The sequence below is a fragment of the Heliangelus exortis genome, chromosome 3, assembly GCF_036169615.1.
Source record: "Heliangelus exortis chromosome 3, bHelExo1.hap1, whole genome shotgun sequence".
NCBI lineage: Eukaryota > Metazoa > Chordata > Aves > Apodiformes > Trochilidae > Heliangelus > Heliangelus exortis.
The window spans coordinates 95,486,328-95,508,897 of NC_092424.1; positions in this window are offsets into that span (position 1 = coordinate 95,486,328).

Consider the following 22,570-nt stretch of genomic DNA (forward strand, 5'->3'; position numbering starts at 1 on the left):
AATTGTCTTCTTTTCCTCAGTGTTCCTTCTTTTTATCACTAAAAACTTTTATCACTAAAATTATCTGTGAGATTGTTACCTAAAGCTTAACTAGAATAAACATTAGGGTTGAGGTGGAAAGTTGTCTTTTAAACTATGTTTCAGTCCAAAATACAATGAGATAAAGTTTCATCATTGTCATCTTTACCTTATGATATTTAAAATGAGATTTGAGAGAATGGGATTTATGATGTGAGAGACGCAGGAAGCATGATACTTTTGAAATAAGAGCTAGATTTATTCTTTTATATGATGTTATGGTTTTACACTTTTTATTTCTTAAAGGAAAAGTAATTGATTGTCTGAAGCAGTGAATGCAGGGCAGACACAGTAAAGCTCTGACTGAACTCCACGTCTACTCATTGTATTATTCGAGTTTCCAAAGCTTCTTTTTATTTAATGGATCTGGTAGTAGTCATTGCTTACTTGACTTTCATGCAGTTATACAGTCTTTCTTTGCTGGAAGATGATATCTCTTTGGGAGCATCTACATTCACTTTCCATGTAAATTATAGTTATTTTATACAATGAAGTGAAGCCAAGAAGACAGTTCCAGTCTCAGGTGCTTATTCCCAATGTGGAAAGTTCAGAAAGGGGATAGTCAGCCTTGAGATAATGTTATTTACATCAGTAATTTTTATGGCTTTCTGAAGAAAGGAATTCAACATTACCAGTACTGATTGCAGATAATGTTATTGAAAAGAATTCAGTAGTACATAAATAATATGTTTTACTTTTCGTCAAATTCCATTTTGTCTTCTATTCTATGTCATGTGTTATGCAGAAGATGCAAATCGGCACTGGGAAAACAATAACAGTAATTCACTTGTTACTATACATAGGATATTCACAGTAATATGTTTTGAATATGACACTAAAATTTCAGACATAGCGAATTTCACACCAAAAGAATAGCACATGTCAAGGATTCTTGTTTTCTTGCTCAAATTAAAGTCCTAATTATATTACCCTGTGAAGTCTGGGGCTGTCTTATAGTGCTACAAAAGGAAAATGATGAATTTGTGAGATACACTTCATGTGCTCCTGAGAGTGAAATTAGAGGAATATGTGCAGGGTTATTTTCCATCAATAAATGAATAGTCAGAAGCTATAAGGTTCAGTCATATTTTGAATTTTCATTTCCCTGAAAATATCTCTCTATTATGTATACATAAAAAGCATTTTATTTGCTTTCAGAGGACTAACAGTTTGTCTTTGTCAGACATCGTGATAAATCATCCAGACTTGAGTGTCTAAACATTCTCTTAAAATATTTAAAAGTGGACACAGAGACTTAGACTCAATGTATTCTACAGTGCTAACTGCTAAGAAACATTCATCACATATTCTACCATAGCTTCCTTCTGTGGAAAAATAACTGACAGCTTTCTTAACCCTCCATTCTTATACAAGCATGCAGGCACTTATTTGCTATTTTGCTCTGTACAGTGTTATTTTAAGTAAGCCAGTTTAATATGCTTCAGCAGAAAGTGAAAATGTCTATACATCACTTTAGAAAATATGAAATATTATTTCTATACATAACTGTCTATTTTCTTTCTGTCAGGGTAGACAATCTGCAAATAATAGTTGTTGCACAATTTGACCATGAACAGCACGCATAAAGCAACAATAAACTCATATCAGCAAAGAGGGGAAAAAGACTGTGCTGGCTGAAGCACAAAGAAAGAAAGAAAGAAAATGCTGTAGGAGCACAATATATATAAAACAATGTATTAAACTTGTCCCTCTCTCTCGCCATCACTTCCTAACTGCAAAAATATTTTGGTACTGAATTGCCTAGAGACAAGACAGTTTTTGCATTGCAACAGTGTAATGCCATTTACATTATGCCTACATGCAGCAACATGCAGATGCTGCCTTTTGGGGTTATCAGTCTAATTCTCCTCCATTCTGATGCAGCACTAGGTAAAAAAACCATGCACCTAATCTTCTCCTTTACATGTGCAGGGCTCAAGGGCTTTCTGTTTCTTCTGCAGCCCACCACAGAGGATTTCACTAGGTTCTGAAAATCCAGTACATTCTCCACATCACTGTAGGGCTGAAGACATAAGCTGGAAAGATAAAGGGAATTTATCTAATATACAATTAAAATACTCATTTGGGCTAATCTTTAGGATAAGTTGAAATTTTTGTATTAGCAAATGTATGTAGATATTTTTTGGTAGTGCTGTGCAAGCAATTTAAAAGCTTGAATCTTCTTTGTCTGAGTAAATTCTTTGTGCCTGTACACCCAGGATGTAGCTGTTACACTGGAAAGCACAATTCTTCTAGAAAATGTGTTAATGGATGTATCCAAATCTCACATACAGAAGTGTTTTTCCTCTTCTTTTATAATAAATTAAATAGCAATTAAATGAATTTTTATTTAATCGTATCTAGAACAATAGGATCCTCCTCCCAAGGTAGAGACCACTGTGTCACAGTATGAATGGAAGTTTAGCCACGTAGTCTGAAAGATTTCCTCTGAGACTTTTTGCAATTGTGATGGTTTTGGCATTGTTTTGATTACAGCTGACTGTCTGAGTATATGTGGGATGAACCAGAAAGCAAGCTGACAGTCAGATAAGCAGTGTTTGGTCTTCGGAGAAATAAAGTTCCTTTAAGTACAAGACTGCTTGGAAAGACAGTTTTAATTTCTTAACAAGGAAACTTTTGTGTTTTCTTTTTCCTTGAAAAGTATGCGTTATAGAATCATAGAGTTTTCAGGGTTTGAAGGGACCCTTAAGATCCCCTGCCATGGGCAGGGACACCTCCCACTAGATCTCAGAGCCCTGTCCAGCCTGGCCTTAAAAACTTCCAGGGATGGGGCTTCCACCACCTCTTTGGGCGACCGCTTCCAGTGTCTCACCACCCTCATGGTGAAGAACTTCTTAGTTTCTAATCTAAATCCACACACCTCTAGTTTGAATCTATTCCCCCAAGTCCTATCACTACCTGACATCCTAAAAAGTCCCTCACCAGCTTTCTTGTAGCCCCCTTCAGATACTGGAAGGTTACAATAAAGTCTCCTTAGAGCCTTCTCCTCTCCAGACTGAGTAACCCCAACTCTCTCAGTCTGTCTTCACAGGAGAGCTGCTCCAGCCCTCTGATCATCCTCGTGGCCCTTCTCTGGACACACTCCAGCATGTCCATGCCTTCCTTGTAACAGGGGCTCCAGAACTGGATGCAGTACTCCAGGTGGGGTCTCATGAGAGCAGAGCAGAGGGGGAGAATCACTTCCCTCGACCTGCTGGCCGCTCTTTCTCTTGATGCAGCCAAGGCTCTGGTCAGCTTTCTGGGCTGCAAGTGTACACTGATGGCTCATGCTGAACTTCTCATTCACCAGCACTCCCAAGTCCTTTTCCTAGGGCTGCTCTCAAGCCAGTCACTACCCAGCCTAAAATGGTGCTTCGGTTTGCCCCAACCCAGATGCAGAACCTTGTACTTGGTCTTGTTGAACTTCATGAGGCTGGCATGGGAACACTCTCCAGCCTTTCACAGTCCTTCTGGATGGTTATAATCTCCCTAAGAGCTTCCCTATTCTTCTACTCAAGAAAGCTATGCTAGAAAGCCTTTCTGCTTAATCTTGCTGACAAGACACTCCTTCCTGCCCAGCCTCCCTGTCAGGGGCTCTCTAAACACCTCATTTAATTAATTGAAAAGGCATAAAATTTCACAGTGGATACATTAAAAATAATCTATGTGGATTCTAGCCCCTGCAAAAGTGCTCCAAAAGTCCACTTAGAACAAAATTCTATGAAATGAAAGGTCGATTGGATATGTTAACCCATAGGTACTTTTTGATCACCTTTCTAGAAACCATATTAAATTGAAAAAGAATCAAAGCATTTATTCACAAAATATGTAAAGTAAGAGGGCTTTCAAAGGCAAAGATAACAGGGAAGAGAATAACCATGCTAAATTACTTTACCAAATATCAGTTCCAAAAGGCCTTCCTTCTCCTTCATTTTCTGACAACTGCTAATAACATCCTAAGCATTCAATGGCTCAGGTCCTTGTTCACTGCAGAGAACTTTCACTGAAGGAGGGATGTTATTATTGGTGGTAATTCCTCTCTCTTCTTGGGGTTCATTAAAATTAATATTTTTTTAATTCCTGTTAGGTCTTCACTTACATGGGAAGCTGTTTGAAACCTTTGTTTGGGTATTTCTGCATAAATTCGAATGAGACTTTGGGAGACAAGTTAAAATATTTTGCATGATTTGAATTGCTGGTAAATTACTATCCATAAAGATTAAAAACACAGAAGGGCAGAAAAATTTTTCCTGTCAGTAATATTATGTGTAAAAAACCTGGTAAAATTATAAACTTAGAACCATGATTTCTGCTACTGAAAATGGGATGACTTCTTTTGGTCTTTAGTTTCCTTTGGCATGAGAACAGACTTATATTGACAGGTGGAATCGGGAAAATAGAAACCTATTTGAATTTAATAACTGTTGTTACATCAAATAAATACCTGACCAATGCTGCTCCGATGCTGCTAGGTTCTCTTGCTATTAAAAACAATGTGGTATGAGCTTGAGTGATGTTCAAGACCTCACAGTTAAGGAATAGAGTGCCCTGGCTCTGCATTTTTGATCTTATGTACTTAAAGAATAAAGAAGAAACAGCATTAATAAAGCAGTTTAAAAGGATGTTAGTAAAGCTGGTTGGAAAAATACTATAGAAACCAGATAAGTGTGAGTTGGATGAGCTAGTGATTGAAACACTCACTGTGCCCTTTTTTAACTTAAGCACTATATCCAAGCCATTCCAGCCTACCGCTGACTTTCAGACAATTTATACATCCAAGTTAAAGTCAAATAATATTTTTATTTATTTATTTAAATAGCTGATTACTGAAGAATTTTCTCCTGGAGTTAAACAAGTGTTTTTAGATTTATAAGATACTTGAGTTTTACTTCAGAATTCTATAGGGGTTGAGCTACTTGCATAAGTGACATGATATTTTAATTGGATTTTCAGTAAAAGACAGAAAAATGCTCAAGACAAATTTCTGCTGCCTCATAAGCAAACATTCATTTGCTTCAGGACAGGGATCTTGTTACAATCAATTGCACCCAGATGGAAGACATGAGAAAAGAACTGTGAATTAATCTTAGTATTCAGTGCTCAGCATAAAAAATTGCTATAAAGCTCCCTTGCTGCATGCTGATTTCTTAACTAATGCAAGACCAGAAAAATCTGCTACTGTTTCAGACCTTTTGCTCACTTACATACCAGTGACATAGTTGTATTTATAAAGTGTCCACAACTGATGGAAACAGGGGCTATGCAGGTTCATAGGTTTAAACAGGCAAAGCAGAATTACAGATTAGGGTTAGCTGTGACACTTGGTAAGAGGCATCAGCTTTGTGAAATCAAAATGGTTGGAATAAATTAACAGTTCCCATGTTTACACTTATTCATCGATTCATATGCTTTTAACCTTTTGGACTATTTTCAAAGTCAGGACTTGAGACAAACATCCTCACTGCTTTCCAGATAGAAATCATCTTCACAAACTTTAGTATTATAAAATTTAAATGGTTAGTTGAAGATAATTGTTTAGGCCTCTGTTGTAAGCAGAGGAGACAGATAATTCTAGAGGGGGATTTAGTCCACAGCAACTGAAAATTTATCCTGGGATGGGATAAACTTTCCTCAGGATATGTCACAATTTGTCACAGTTCAGGCCCAGCCGGTACCAACCAGGCTTCTGCTTGCTCACCCTCCACCCCCACTGTGGGACAGGGAGAAGAAAACCCACCCAAAGGTTCAGTAATTTAGACAAGGACAGGGAGGTCTTCAGTCCCCAATTACAGTAATAGAAAAAAACAACCAAACAAACAAAAAAAACAAAAACAAAAAAAAACCCCAAGCAGAGAGCCTCAATTTGAGAAGGAAAAAAACCCAACCCTAATTTAATCTACAAGGAGAAATATAAAATAAACCAGATCTTAATACCTCTCCTTTCTTCCTAGGGATTCACTTCTGCCTCAGGGGGACAGGCAGTGGGGGTTTAGGGTCAGTTCCCCCCATGGTGCTTCTGCTGCTCTTTGGTCCCCAGGGGAAGGACCCCTCACAGCCTTTCCCCACTCCCACATGGGGTCCCTCTCGTGGGAGAGAGTCCTTCAGGAACCCCCTGCCATGAGTCCCTCCCCTGAGGTTCAGTCCCTCAGGAACTGCTCCAGCCTGGGCTGCCCACAGAGTCACGGCTGCTTCAGGAACAGTCACCTCCTCTGACACGGGGCCATCCATGCCTGCAGATCCGCATCTTCCCTTTTCCATGATAGTGCACAGGCTGCTGCTTCATTTCTGCCCATCTGTGACATTTCAGGAGCTGTAGATCCTCATCTCCTCCACCGTGGTCTTTTGGGGACTGCTCCACCGTGCTCCTCCATGGGCTGCAGGGGCACAGCTGCCATCTTACCATGAGCTGCAGGGAAATCTCTGCCCAGGCACCTTCTCCTGCTCCTTCTTCACTGAACTTGGTGTCTTTGCTCCGGCTTTGCTCTCACCTCTTCCTCTCCTCTGATTCTCAGGCCTTTTTTTCTCATATTTTTGCAATTTTGTTTCCCCTTTCTTGAACATGTTACTCTCACATCCAGCTACCCATATCTGCTCAGCCTTTGGAAGAATTGAGGCTGGCATTGGAACCAGGGGAACTTCCAGCAGCTTCTCACAGGAATCACGACCGTGGCTCCCTTGCTTACAAAACACCCCTGCACGAAACAAAGACACTCTCTCTCCTTTGATTAGAAAGATAGTATATAATAAATAATATTTGCATAATTTTGCAGGTTAACTTGCAAGTTAACTTCTATCACCCCATTCGCTACATGTCCTTGGGATAGTTAATCTGAGGAGAATATGATATGATCTTCCCTCAATTTCTGGTGAATCTGAAAACAATCTTTATTTAAAAGAGTAATTAAATTATAAGTTCTTTGAAATAACATGTTGATTTACCACATACTGGTGATGATTTGCCATTTATGGGTATTCTGTCAGTGAAAATGAAAATGTGTAACTTTATCTAAGAACTGGATCTGTAAGAAAATGCTAAATACATTTAAACTTATAGAAACACAATTGTCTATGAAAGAAAAATATTTTCATTCTGTTTTTAAAGACTATTATTTCTGTGTGAATGAACTAGGCACAAGTGGAATACTCCTGCTCCAGTGCACATGAAACTAAAATTTGGAAACTCACAAAGAAAACAAATAAACAACAACAACAAAAAAAAAAACTCAAGCAAACAAATTAAAACAAACAAACAATAAAAAACAAACTTTTGTTTAGAAATTCTATGGGTGGGAAGTAAATAAAATTATTTTTAAAATAGCTCTTTTGTTTTGAAAGTGTGTACCTTAGAACAGACACTAAACACACAGTCGAAGGCAAATTACTGGTCGCCTTTCTATTTTGCTCTTAGATGACTATTTCAGTGCAGTCTCAAATGTCAAACTGGACACAGGGTATTAATGAAATTTGAATATGGTTTAGGACTAAAGTAGATATTTCCACAAATAATTTCCACTTTGCATTTTGAAAAGAGGAATCTTATGAAGACATAGCATTTGACTGAAATGTAGTTCTGTATGTCTAATCTATCCATTTTACAGTCTTCCTTTTTAGCTGATAAAGAAAAATAGACCATGCACCATTAAATGGATTCACAGATAATATGGAGAAGCAGATGATTCTATATCCTAAGAATACTAAGGTTTTCAGAGTAGTAAAATGGAGGGCTGACTGGGAAGAACTGCAAAAGCATCTTTGAATATTGAGTAACTGATAGAATAACTTAGTGTAGAATAAATGCAATGGAATGTGAATGAGGAAAAATGAGTTAACTTTATCCACACAGTGACAGTCCTGGGATCTCAGGAATGAAACCTTAGCATTACAATTTGTAATCCTATTAGAATGCTAGTTCAGTGCTCACTAGTGGCCAGTAAAGCATACCAAATGCTAGGGATTATTAGTAGAGGAATAGTGAAAAAGAAAAATCCAAATCAAAACCCAAACCAATATTTTTACTCAACATGCATTGAAATAACAGAGACAAACTTTATTCAGTGAAATGACTGAAGTTTGTTTAGCTTATAACTGGAGGAACCAACAGAATTAACACTTTTCTTTTGGAAAGGAAAAGTGCTTTTCCCAATAAACCTATAATTGTCATAGAATCTTACCTTGTCCTGAAATAATGGATTCCATAGCTGTGACATTTGGGTCATTGCCCAGAAATGAATGCAAGAGTTTTACCTGACAATGTGGTTTCTGAAAACAGTTTGAAATGTGTATTTGGAAGTTTGAAAATACAAAAATGGTCCATCTCTGCTGAGGAATTCTACCCCTTTCTGAAAAACTATTATGTCTTTGTCAGTTTATACTGTCTAGGTGTGTGTGACACCAGCTGTGTGGTTTAGGACCTCCAATTTGTGGCACAGCGTTGGAGGTGCCTCTGGGCAGGCTCAGCACTCAGAGCACTCAAGGAGCTGCAAGCACTGAATAGCTCCTGACTGCCTTTGCCTTCAAATTAATAGGCTGCGTATACAGAAACTTGCCTGGAGAAAAGACAGGAGTCTTTCCCTTCCCATTCCCATCTCCATGAGTATTTGAACACAGACTTTGCATTTTATTCTGATAGATTAGCTGAGTGAGAGGAGAGAGAGAGAGGCTACAGAAAGGGCTGCTGCTGTAAAAACAAAGGGGGAAATGGCATCTCCAGTTACAAAGTTACAAGCTAGAATATAGAGGTAAGCAGAGATTTTCCCTTAACCCATGACCCTAAAAAAATGTGATGGGTTTCAGGAGGGTAGAGAATCAGGAATGGAAAAGTTACTAAAAATAGATCATTGCAAACCCTGAAGGGCTTTGCTCCAAGTTTACCACAAGAACCAAATTACAATAAGCTCTAGAACAGAATTCAGACAGTACTGTAGCAATACCTCAGTTTGTTCACATATATGAGAGAAAATTAAAACATATACATAATGCATACATAATGATTCTGTCCTTTAAAAGCTTTATAACACAATTTTTGCCACATTTCCCCTCACTATCCACTATCACTATAAAAAATACATATTCATTTTCTCGGTCTTGTTTCACAGGATAGAATATACTCCTATTGCTAAATCATTATGTGATTTGTGCCAGTATGTTTACCTGGCATGGTATTCTGTTCCTTTGATATTTGAACTCTCCTGGAATGCTCACTGTTGAGGGTTATCTAAGGCCTTTAATGTGATTTACAGATTTAAAACGTAAATGAAATCATGGTGTGTAGCCATACAACACATGCTTTACAGTTTAAAATTTATCTTGGGCAACTTATGTTGCCTATAAAATGAATATTTCCCTTATTACATCAGATGGTATAGTGTCTGTTTTGTCTAAATAAGCTAGGCATAAACTAGAAACATTATTATGACACTAGAGCAATACAGTCAAATCTGAAATGTCAGAATATAAAGCAAATACAGACAAATTCCAACAAAAATTATAGTCAAAAGGATGTAATTCAGATTAAGTTTTTGCATAGAAACAAAACCATCTGTAAAACATGATATTGTTTTGCACTAATCCTTTCAGCTCTAATCACCCACAGCAATGAGAGTTGGCAGATGAAGGTGTAGTGGAGTGGAACTAAGTGGGTACAGCTCTCTCATTGATCCTGTTTGATATGGTATGTCTGTCCAGGACTTCTCAATGCCAAAAAGCCTATTTACAGTAGTAATAGTTTTGAATGTTCTGCATGGCTCCCAGAAATCCTAGGCAAGTGTCCATTGCATATACAAGCTGATCTGCAGATTTGCAGTATATCTGGTCTGTTCTTTTTCCATCTAGTGTGAATTCACTGCAAATGTATAGTGGATAACCTGTGCACACTGTACCTGTGCAGTACTTGTCAGTGAACAAGGCATATGACTGTATTTCAATTCAGGATTAAGCAGACATACAGGTATCTTAAAACATGTTCTTCAATGCCATGTGCTCCTTCAGATAGACAAAAATCACGGTAGTCCTGCTCTGGCTGGCTGGCACATGTATGAAACTAAGAGGAAAGAGAGTTTGCTTTGTTCAGCCTTGAGAAATTTGACAGTTTGAAAGTTGTATTCTTCAGCTACCTAATGGAAGGTCAGAGAAACTGGAAGCGGACTTCTCTCAAAAGCAACCAGTAATAGGAAAAAAGGTAAGAGCAAGGAAAATTCCTGTTAGATGTAAGGAAAGACTTCACCATGCAAATGATCAAATATTGGAACAGTCTGCCAATATAGGTTTTGAAAATTTCCATCATTCGAGATGATCAAAACTCATCTGGACAATGCCCTGAACAACCTGACCCCCTGAGCTTACCTGCTTCAAGGAGGAGGATGGGCTGACTGACTCCCAGAGGTCCTTTTCAACCTACATGATCCTGTGACTCTGTAATCTGTTTGAAAGAGACTGAAATTGACTCCTATTGCTAAAGGTCTGAAAGTCACACTCTATCACCTTGCCACCTAGATGGTATCTTTGCTGTTGTTTTAGCATAAAGTGAATGCAACATAAAGCAAGCTTTGTTTATCTTTTTTACTTCCAACAAGCCAATAATTTATTTGAGACAATCCCTTTACCCTAACAGTCATCCCGGTGCTATATTTCTCTTCATTCCTTGGTTATTTCCAAGCTCAGGCTGTATTATTCAAACAAGGTTGCTTATTCAAATAAAACCTGTCGCATTAGAATTACTATAATCTCCAGCCCTTATAATTTTACACTTGATTTGTGTTTAATTTTTGTGTTTGTAAAAACACAAACACAAAAACATTGCTACAAAAATTGTAGCACTGAAAGAATTATTTTAATTACAGGTTTTAGGAAAGGAATCCTTTTTAACTGATCTGGGATTGCCTGCTGTATTTTTTTTTCCCTATTTTAGGAAAGGAATCCTTTTTAACTGATCTGGGATTGCCTGCTGTATTTTTTTTTCCTAATTTCCTGATTCATTTTAGTAATTATTATGAATATACATATTCATTTTATATACTAAGGATGCACATGTACTGAGTGTCCTAGTAAATCTGCAGGTAAGTACTAGCAAGACTATTTCCAATTTTTCTTCAGAGCCATTTTCTTTCTTTAACACAAATGCCAAATTATTCATTCACTAAAATGTTAGTGATAACTGAACACAGTAAATACATATCTTTGTACTCTGGGTTCTATTTTTCCTTCTGAATGACACTTTTGTGAACAGTGGTTGTAGATAGTATCTTGCACTCCTTTCTCAAGATATGCAGAATAGATTCTGAGGTTTTGTTTCGGTTTATGACATTTGGGAAATTAATCAACATTGCTAGGTTGACAACTATGTATGAAGGTGCTAGTTTTTAAACAACATTTTTTCTCAGAAAACACACCATAGCAAAGAAGAGGAAAATGTCCAAGAATGTTTCTCTGTTCTCAGAAAATATTCTACTGCTTTAGGAGAGATAAAAACGATGGAAGGATGCCACACCTGAACAGACAACAATAGAGGATATTTCTCTGTCTGTGGTTCTCATGGGGTGAGTTGCTACATAGCACACACATCCTGTTTCATCATGTGCTTTTTTTTCAGAATCTTAGTTACATGTTCCTCACTTTAAAATTACTTTAAAATTACAAGGGACCAATGAGAGAGTTAGCAAACAGTTACAGTTGTTTCTAAGTGTTTCTGCAATAAGATCTGATTTGGATTCTGATACCAATTCTTTTTACAAAGGTCTGAGTCTACACAAATTTTATTAAGCCTTGAGTTACTAAGCAAGTTTGATTTAGCCAAAATATTAATGCAGTAGACAAGCATTTGCTAGGGACACATTCAACTTTTGTCCGTGTTGTACTAAGGTCTCGCAGTGGTAGCCAAAAATATGTACAAATAGTGACTCCAAGTGCTACAGGAAACCTAATTAAATAAGTTCAGTAGCTGTGCTTTTCCTTCTGTTTTAGTCTAGAGACTGTGCTAAAATCTGCTTGGGTTTTTTTGTGCTGTATGCATATTTAGCATCTGCACTCTATCAGTACAAAGAGCTCCTCGGTAGTTGTCCATGTATTTTGTGGATTTGAATCTGAAGTACCAGAAAATGTTCCATCTGTAAATAATTGAGCTGGTATCCTGTCTGACAGAGAGACATAAACTCATTCTGTCAAATACTTTCTACTGTTGTCTCTTACTGGTACCAGAACCTGCTTTCAGCCCCCTGTGAAATTTAATAGCTACTGTTAGTATGTCTGGGTATGTCACCCTGCCCACCTTACAGGAAGAACAGATTAAATTTTTGTGTATTGTCTGGAAAGGTGCCCCAAATGGTCAACTGAGACTTGGCACTGAAAAGTTCAGGCCATCTTGCTTCAGCCATGGTCATGTAATTTAGAGGCACTTTTCTGCAAGTGTTTTGTTTCTGGTTGAGGAGACTCAGTGCCTATTGGAATCAGAGAAGCAGTGTGGAAGCACAAATGCTCGCGTAAATAGCCATTAAAATGCCATTTGGATGGCAGATATTTTTAGCTCATTATTAATAATCAGCATCATGTGATTTAATCTCAATTTTTAAAGGGAGAGCGGCTATGGACCAGGGCAATGAAGCCAAGTCCTGTTGTGTTAGTTCATATAGAAAAAAAATTAGGCAAAAAAGCACAATCAAAAAAATCCCTACATCATTTGTGCTCCAGGCAGTTACAATTTAAGGGCAAAAAACATTTGCAAACTAAGAATAAAACAGAGTAGAGAGAAGCCATAATAGAAGGTATCAGAGAGGAAATGGAAAAATTTATAGGAGGTGATAAGAGGAGTAAAAAAAACATCATCCACTTAGGCCTGCTCAGGAACACATACAACTGAATGCATATTGTGATGTACCCAGCCTCTTAGCAAAGCTGATTAGGTTAAGCAACAACCCATATTTACAGGCAGAGAAACCTTAGGGCTGCCTCAAATACAGTCAGCTTTAAATCAGGACAGAACTTGAACCTCTTAACAGTGTCCAGAAATATTATCTATATTTAATAGCAGAGGCCATAATCTCAGCAGCTTAGTTATCGAAAAACAGATCAGAGGATTTATGCAAGATAATGAAGAAACTTTGCAGATATCTAGAAGGATTTACAGAGGTCAAGAAGCTTGTTATGTTTGAAAGTGTAAAAGGAGTTTGGGAGAGTCAAGCATCAAATATTGACCAAGAGTAGGAATTTACTATTTAAGGTACTGGAAGGTTAATTTGTCCAAAAATAAATCATGAAGGACCAGAAGAGAAAAAGCAAATAGTGTTTGGAAGACAAGGGAACTGATGGAGGCGTGAATGGAGAGGGGACAAAGAGGTTTTGCAATACAGAGCAGAAGTGCAGAAGACCAGTGGAAAAGTTGTAGCAGTTACTAGAGAGAAGATTCTAGAAGCTTCCCTGAAAGTTTTATAGGTGGGATAGAATAGATGGATAGATGGATATTTTTTGTTAGGCTAGCATTAAACTCTTTGCTAGCTTCAACTGTATAAATTCCCCAAGCTGTTGCCAAGGCTGAATGGTTAGGTACAATGGGGGGTTGCAAAGTGTGACATAGTAGCTATCACATTCTTTTCACATTGTACTCTAAAATATGTAGCCAGATTGATGGTTTGACTGCCAAGACTGATGTCTATTGTCTGGGCATGCCAGGTTTCTATTATGGCTCTGCTAGCACGGCCTCTGCCCCTAGTGCATCTGGTCTTGGATGACCTTGCTCAGCAAAACAATGCCTGAAGTAAAGATTTGGGTACACACAGAGAGGAGGGTAGCACCCATAGCTTTGCTGGATAAGGTTATCAGCACCATGCAAGGCTCCGCACAGAATGATTCAGAAGGGTTCCTAGTAGCATCACCATAACTCTCTCCTAAGGAAAAAAGATCACATTGAGGAAAAACAGGAATGAAATTAAAAAAAGGAAAAAAATAAAAAATCAGTCAAATAAAAGAGCCCCTGCAAAACCCCAAAGCATTTACAAGAGTTCTCAAATGGTAAACTGGGAAAAGGAGGATTTCCTGACACTCTTACTGCTTTTCTAGGTCTCTATCTGAATGAGTAACTAACTGTAACTAACATAACAATGCTGGTTTTAAACTTACATTTAAACTTACATTTAAAACAATGTAAGTTTTAATTAAACTGACTTTAATGTAGTAATGGGGGAAACCCATGATTTGGAAGTTATTTCATATGGCTTTTTACTTATCTCACCTTGAAGTTCACTTGCAGTCACTTCCTTTCTTGGTTCAGTTGGGCAGCAGAGACAGGAATTCACTCTACTCATAGAATTTAAATATGTGGTTTTTAAAAAATAAATAAATATTTTTACTTGTTTCCAAAGTACAGTGTGAAAAGGCTTGGTGCGAAATTCACAAACTGTACTGTAATATAAGTAAATATTAATAATAGCAAATGAAATAATAATAATAAAAATGTCAGGTGACACTGGCAATAAACTACTGGAAGTTTTAAGAACATTGAGAAGATACTACAATAGCTATAAAATGTATCAATAGCCTGGCATATCCTAATGAAATCACGAAGCAATTTCTGTAGCTGAGATACTCAAGTTTTAAGTAGAAGTTTCTACTCCATTCCCTTGATACCTTTTCCTGTCTGATAGCCCCCAGAAGGCTTTAATTCCCTTGGTAAACACACTTTGTATTTCAACTTAACTGCTTAACTGCTAAGTACAGATAACACAAACTTTTCTTTCTCCATCTTCTTTTTCCCATGACATCCTTGCAGGGGCAGGATTACTGTGAGATGATCCTTTATTATTTATCCAACAGAGAGGTGATAAAAGAAACAGGGAAAAAATAATAAAATATCTCTAGAAATTTTAATTATTTTCAATAAAACATCTCTTATTTGTGGTCCTCTAATTTGATGAATCCTGCAGATATTTATAAAATTCCCACAATTTTTCCGAGAATCTTTTGGATGATGAGTGTAATTCTCCTTCCAAATCAGAACAGTAAAAAGGTCTGTGTACCATCTAACCTCCACTCCAGCTGAGAAAACTGAACATTAATATGACTTCAGTGATGCATGGCCTTCTGTAAGTCCTCTGCAGAGGGTGAATTTCACCCTAGGGGAAGGTTAGGTCAAGTACTTTGTGTATTTAAATAATGGTTTAGTTTTAAAATTCTCAGAATAACAACACTACAGGCCCATGACTTCCTAAGTTAGAATGATACCAACAAACTCATTTTCATATGACCTCAAACAGGATTCCATCTCTTCCTAAACTAATGATAGATACCTTTCATTAATAGTAGTATGCTATGAGTAGTAAAAAAATTATTCCAATTATCAACATTTTTGTAAATGAAACATGGAGACGCGTGAATTTTAGTCCCCGATATGGGGGGCTGGATTCCTTATGACAGTTACGCTCCTAGGAGTATAGCTTGGTCTTTCCTTTTAATTTCCTCTTCAGAGCATGGAAAGTAGTAATTAAATTCCCTTTTACAATAATTTTCTCCAGGTTGAGAAGACTCCTCAGTTTCTTCTTGCTATATGACAAAAGCAAATTTCAAAGCATTTTTGTTATTCATGACCAATGCGTCAAGCTATGTCTAAACTGATGAAATAACATGAGATTTTGGGAAAGAGGGAATTTAATAGATGCATGTGGTGTTCTTGTAAGAAAGTTTAATAAGAAAAGACACTTTTTTCATTTCATGTTAACTAGCCTAATGCTTTATCCAGCACAAGGAAGTAAACCCACTCTTTTAAGAAATGTTCTCATATTCCCTCTGCTGGATGTTTAATATTTGTTTAATTGATGGAGGCCACTCAAGGAGCTTGCAATCAGTCTTAAAAATTTCTAGCACAGTGTAACTCTAATAAACTCAGACTTGCATCCTAAATCAAATTTCTTCTATACAGTTGCAAAATCTCCAAGGGAAATTTCTAGCACAATCAGTTCTAAATAAATTATGAGACACCTGGCTGTCTAAAGAGGAAACTAAAGCAGAAGACAGAAGTTTTGTAATTTTGCAACTATTAAAAAGGTAACTTCACTGTCATGAGTGGCAGGAAATAAAAATGTGCAGTCTATGAATTGAAAATCTAAACAGACATTTTTATTTATTTCAGGCTTATTAAAAGGGCGTTTAAGAGCATTATTTTACCACAGCTCTCAGTAAATATCAGTTGGTGATTAAATGTTTTATCTTGATTGTTTTCTTTGTTGAATTCCAGCAAAATCTACAAGGTTTTTTTGTGTGGTTTAATTTTTTTTTTTTTTTTTGGTGGATGTGCCCTGAAGGAAGTTGCAGGTCCTAAAGAGCCCATGGCAGAGATGAAATGTTATAACTTAACCACAGCCCTGTTCCCCATCCCCTTGGGCTTCACAGGGGAAGGAAGCACAAGATTTGGGAATGAAGGAACAAAGATGAGACTGGAAAGAAGAATGGGGTGAAGGAAAGATGTTTTTGCCCTTGCTGCTCACTATTCTACTCTATTTTTAATTGGTAATAAAATAAATTAGACTTCCCAAATCTGAGTCTGTTTGCCCAAGATGGTAATTTTTAAGCTGCCTCTCTCCTTGTCTTGACCTGTGGGTTTTTTTGTCTTATTTTGTCCCCCTGTCCTTCTGAGGAAGAGGAGTGAGAAAGCAGATGGGTGGGAAACTGCCAGCCAGCCAAGGTTAACCTATTACACTCTTTAACAGAATTTGGTTGTAAGTATTAAATACAGCATCTTTATAGAAGTTGAATATTGGTTTTCAATTTATTTACTCCACGCAGGCTATGATTATTTCCAGGGGAAAAACAAGACAAAACAAAACAAAATAAACAACTGTTAACGAAAACAGGGAGTTCTGTAAAAGAGAAAAGGATGCTCCTGTAACTATCACTTTAACTTTAGACTCAGAAACCTGAAAAAAAAAAATATTGTTCTTTGATGATATTTCCTCCAGAGTATGGAGGGAGCGATGGATCTGATATTGGAAATAAAGGAAAACTATGTCTGTATCACTGAGAAGAAAGTATGCTAGATGATATGAAATTTCCAGATATTACTCTAAAATATTACTTTATTACTCTAAAATATTCGCTAAAGTATTGACAGAAGATTAGATAAGAAGCTAGCTGTGACTTTCATTTTTTTTTTGTTCTTTTGGTTGTCCTCACTTAAAAATTAATTATTGCTGGAGCATGGATTAATTTAATTTAATGTCAGGGTTAATTTAAAAAGCAAAGTTTTCTAGAAATTCTGCATCAAAAGTGAAAATCTGTTTGTGGAATTCTGTTCTAAAATTAATTTTCTTTAATACATTATAAAGGAAGCAATAGCCTTTGCTAGAGATGCCTTAGGACAGTTCTCTGCTCTGTAATGGTGTTTGGAGCATTTGGAATTTACATTTGCATTACAAATACAATTTTCAATGGTATTTTTAATTTTGAACTTTCTTCAAGTTTATCCACTTAGCTACTCCACAGTCTCTTAACATGCTTTATGTTCTGAAGTAGAGAGGTCATTTCCTTATTTTCACAGCTCAGTCCATCACTCCCTCTACATCCCTAGAAATATAGGCAACATATTCTGACTTTGCAGCACAGCCTCTAACTTCCTCTAGGTGAGCCTAACTTCCTATATTGCCTACTGTGTCATTCAGAAATACCCAAGAATTAATATTCCCTTACCCTTAGAATCAGTTTTATACTGACCTATGTCTCAAGCTATGTGCTTCGCATATTAAGGCAGAATTTTTGCATGCACTATAATTGATGTTCAGGAAATTTGACTTAGCCACATACTGGATAATGTATTTTGAAATGGCAGCCTATGTTCAAGTATAAAAATAATAAAGTTAATAGAGGGTTGAACTTGGAGATTTCCTGAAACTGTGTCCAGTGTGAATTATTCTATGATCCTACAATTTTGGAAAAGTGATGGATAGAAAGAAGAGAACTTAAAGGTAGCATTTCTGTAAAGCTATAACAGGCACAGGTTGTCAAGAGTACAGATTTTGAATGAGAAAGCTCTCTGCAGAGGTTTATGATAACAGTTCTCTGTGGTTATATGGTGAGGGAAACTAGTCACTGGAACAGCTGAGAGAACAGATCTAGAGCAACCTCCTGAGTGATGACCTAGTGTCTTTTTGTTCATTGCTGTTCACAGAACTTTAACAGTTCTTACTGTAAGCAAGACAATGCTTTCAGTTTTTAAGCAGAAGTCCTCATGAATATTTTTTTTTTCCTACTTAGCAAGAGGTAAGAATGATGAGTTTTCACTCTCCCTTCACTATTCTTTTGCTTGTGTTTTTTTTTCTTCCTCCTCCTAATCAGCTCTGAATCTTTTTCTGTAATATTCTACATCTGTTTATTTATGCTTTAACCAATTACTTGATTTGTCTCAAATCCATCACCTTAATAGTTGCAACTGTCCTCCCTGAAGCAGCAGTATACTGAAATCTGTACCTCTCATAGATTCTTAATCCAACATTTTTTTTTCCTTCCAAGATTTAATTCTCAGATACACCAGTTGCATTTTCTTCTCATTACTTTTCTGTGGTAGATACAGAGATAATTTCTCCTATTCATGAAATTAAACCCTTGTACAAGTTTCCTGGTTGTTTTTCACTGTAGATAAAGTAAATTCTTACACATTAGTAAACTTGAAACATATTTACTTAAATTACAATTTGCATCTTTCCATTTTATTTATACTTGGTTTGTAGCAAGAAGCCCAAATCAGATGGAATATATCCAAAGCGTGATCTTATCTGTACCATGGAAAAATATTATATAATACTAGTTATAAATTTGTTGCAGAAGTATTAAATAGTATTATAATTATACTTAATATAATTCTTATATTATTATAATATCATATTATGATTGTTATGATTATAATGATTATTATGATAATATTACTATATTATATATATTATTATTGTTATTATTATAAAAATAGAAAAAAGAAAGTATGTCACCTTAGAGAACCTCTTCATATGCACTGTAAATGTAAAGATAATATTGCAAACATGTAATTCTGAATGAAGCTTTACAACAGTACTCAAGAAAAAATGCCTAAGATTAATGCTTATGACAACATCCAAAAATCTACCCCTTATTGTCCCACCAGTTTTTTCTACAGTTTTGCTCTCATCACTTCCACCAGCCCACCTACTTGTCATATAACTTATTCTCCCCATGCTAGCTCCCACTTTTGGTACCTTATGCTACCATGTCACTTCCTTGTTCTAGCATTTTCTTATCATTTCACCTACTTATTATTAGAAAAATCAACAGAAAAGTTGACTTCCAGATGACATTCAACCAATAACTGCTATGCTTGTGTAAACAAAGATTGTTCAGAGGCTTAAACTTTGAGTATATATTAATTACATTTACACCAGTGCAGATATCTCTGACACCCAGGCAAACACCTGTCAAAATTTCCAAAGCAGAGGAGATGTTAAGTCTTCCCATTCAAAAGGCTGCAGGAAGAATTTTGCATTTAATATACTTTAAAAATTTGCAGGACCTTGCTGCACATTTGGGAGCTGGAGAGCTGACAAATATTGCTAACAAAGATGTAAGGATGACCTGGGTTTTATCTTGCATCAGCCCTCTATGCCATAGTAAAGGAATGATAGGTGGTCTCACATGCCAACAATTTGTAACTTTAAAGAGCAAGTCCCTTTGTGGAATTGCAGCACTGTGAAAGTTGTGTTTCAGCATAAATGGACATAAATGGGTATTTCTGCCTACTAATCAGTAAAGATAATCTGACCTTTAGTCTTCTTTTTGGAATCATGTTTATTTTGCCTTTCTCCTGGCAGATTCAGCTTGGTTTTCTAAGTTGTGACTGGCTTACTGTTTTGAGGTCTCCTCACCAGTTTCCCCCCATCTCTAGACTTCCCACATTTTTCTAAATTTTTATGTAAAATTGGACCTGTGCAAACTTGTGCTAGTTTCCTCAGAATTTATTACAAATTTTATTGAAATAGATAGTAACTAAACACATACTGTTTAACAAATTAAACTCTCACACATTTCAGAAGCAGGTTTTTCATTGTAAATTTTATTATTTTCAAGGCTGAAATACCATCTTTCCAAGTTTTTTATTTCTTTTATTGATAACAAAGTTATGCATAAACTGGATACCAGTGTTTTCTTAATAATACTTAATAAACTCCTCATTAAACTTAGTGCAAAAGTGATAATAAAATGTACAGATCATTGATGGTCTAGTACAGTTTCTTAATAGTGAACTGAAAAACAATCCTGTTAGTGAGTTCTCATTAGTCTTTTATATAGCATGGTTTTCTTGAAAAGAAGACTTAACTCCATGGATTTTATTCAGTGCCTGGTGCTCAAATCGGATCTGAAGATGGTTTTTTTTCATTGGGCAGTAGCATGTTTGGAGTTTCCAGAGAACAAGTGGAGTCATCTCATGTAGCAGAGGGTAAGGACACAAACTTATATTCTGTACTTGGAAAGTAACTGCTGCTACAGGTATCAAACAATGTTAAGGCATTAAATCACCTAAAATTTTCTTGACTTTGAGATGTGGAGTTACCAGTGTTAAAGTCTGGTATTTCAACTCTCAGTTTATATAGTCAAAGACTGTTAAACACTGTTATCAGGTAACTCAGAATTAATATATATATGCATATATTTTCCTTGGATTTAAACAATGTCATACATTATTACACTAAAACTAGAACTGCAATACTTTTGTCTACAACTGAAGCTGCTGAGAAATAAAGTATTGTATATAATTGTAAGATACTCTTTTAAATAGTCTCGTTTCTTTCAGTTATCAGTGAGAGAAGACTCTTTGAAGACTGCTTTCTATTACCCTATGTAGTGCATTTAATAAATCAAAACCCCTGAAACTTATTACTATTTCAAGCAATGAAAGCAATTAATCTCACTTAACTTTAAGTATTTAAAAGGCATTTAATTCTTTTGACCTGCAGTAGGTATCTATCCTACTAGGAGACAAAATTACTTCTAGGTGCTAATTTCTCTATACTGACTGTAAACAAAGACAGGAGAGTTTCTTTTAAAACTTGCAATTTACTATAGCAGTTTCTTTTTTTTGGAATAAATTGGTATTATAAAGAAGAATATATTTTTCATTTTGTTATTATTTTATTCCTTTTATTAACATAAGATTTTTAAAGACTTTTTACGAGACAGTGACACAAATTATATAGTTCCAGAAATTCCAGTATGGATACCCTCACAAGCAAAGCTGAGATGACCTGTTTTATTTCTGTGTTTCTTATGATATGCTAGAAAACCTGCCCTCCAGATTGCATATTAGTTGGACACTAAGGTTTACCAAGATAATTTCTTCCTTCCTTTCTGTGCACTGCATTATCTAGTCAACTTAAAAATAAAACAATCCACTGACATGCATCCTTCTTTATGTTGATTGTTATTTTACAAAACTCAATAATGTTCTCTGATTGTTAGCAAAGATGAATACATGCCCTTATAAAACATAATCATCATAATATGTGAAAATGTTATTTCTTCTCATTGTTTCACTGTTCCATATTTCTCTCCAATTTAATACTTCTACTGGAGAAAAAAAAAAAAAAGCATATATACAGAATAAAAATGCAGAGTGAGTCTATTTACATCTACATACTTATCTATAAGTACTCTATATATTCCATCTCCTCCAGGGACACCCCCTTGTCCTGGGGGAGGAGCTGGCGTGCCGTTGTGAGGCTGCAAGCTGTGCTGTCAGAAAAGTCTGAACTATGTGCAGTTATGGGTGACCACAGCGGGCTCTATGAAACTCTGAAAGAAATGTATAGACCCACACACCAGGTCCAAAGCCCCCTACTCAGCACAGATGGTCAAACAGATAAAACTTCCATCCTGAACCGATGGTCTCAACTTTTTCAGACTCTCTTCAGTGCCAGCTGTGTAGTCCAAGGCTCAGCAATTCAGCACGTTACACAACAACCAGTGAAAACCAAACTGGACATAGCCCTTACTTTGAAAGAGACTCTTAAGGCCATACAGCAGCTGAAAACTGGCAAGGCAGCTGGGATTGATGGAATCCCATCTATGACTGGAAGCAAGGAGGCCAAGCACTCCATGCTAAATTTCACAAGTAAATGTGAGTTTTTGGGAACAAGGCAAATTACCACCAGATCTCTGTGTTGCAGTCATCATCACCCTGTACAAAAAGCAAGGAGAAAAGTCAAACTGCTCCAACTACAGAGGTATAACTCTGCTCTTGATTGCTGGAAAAATGCTTGCAAGAATACCTTTGAACAGATTAGTACCTACTATTGCAGAGGAAGTTCTACCTGAAAGCCAGTCTGGTTTCAGAGACAATAGGAGTACCACAGACATGGTATTTGTTCTCAGACAACTGCAAGAGAAGTGTAGGGAACAGAACAAAGGTCATTATGTGACATTTATAGACTTCACTAAAGCTTTTGCCACTGTGAGCAGAAAAGACCTGTGGCAGATCTTGGAACGATTAGGATGCCCC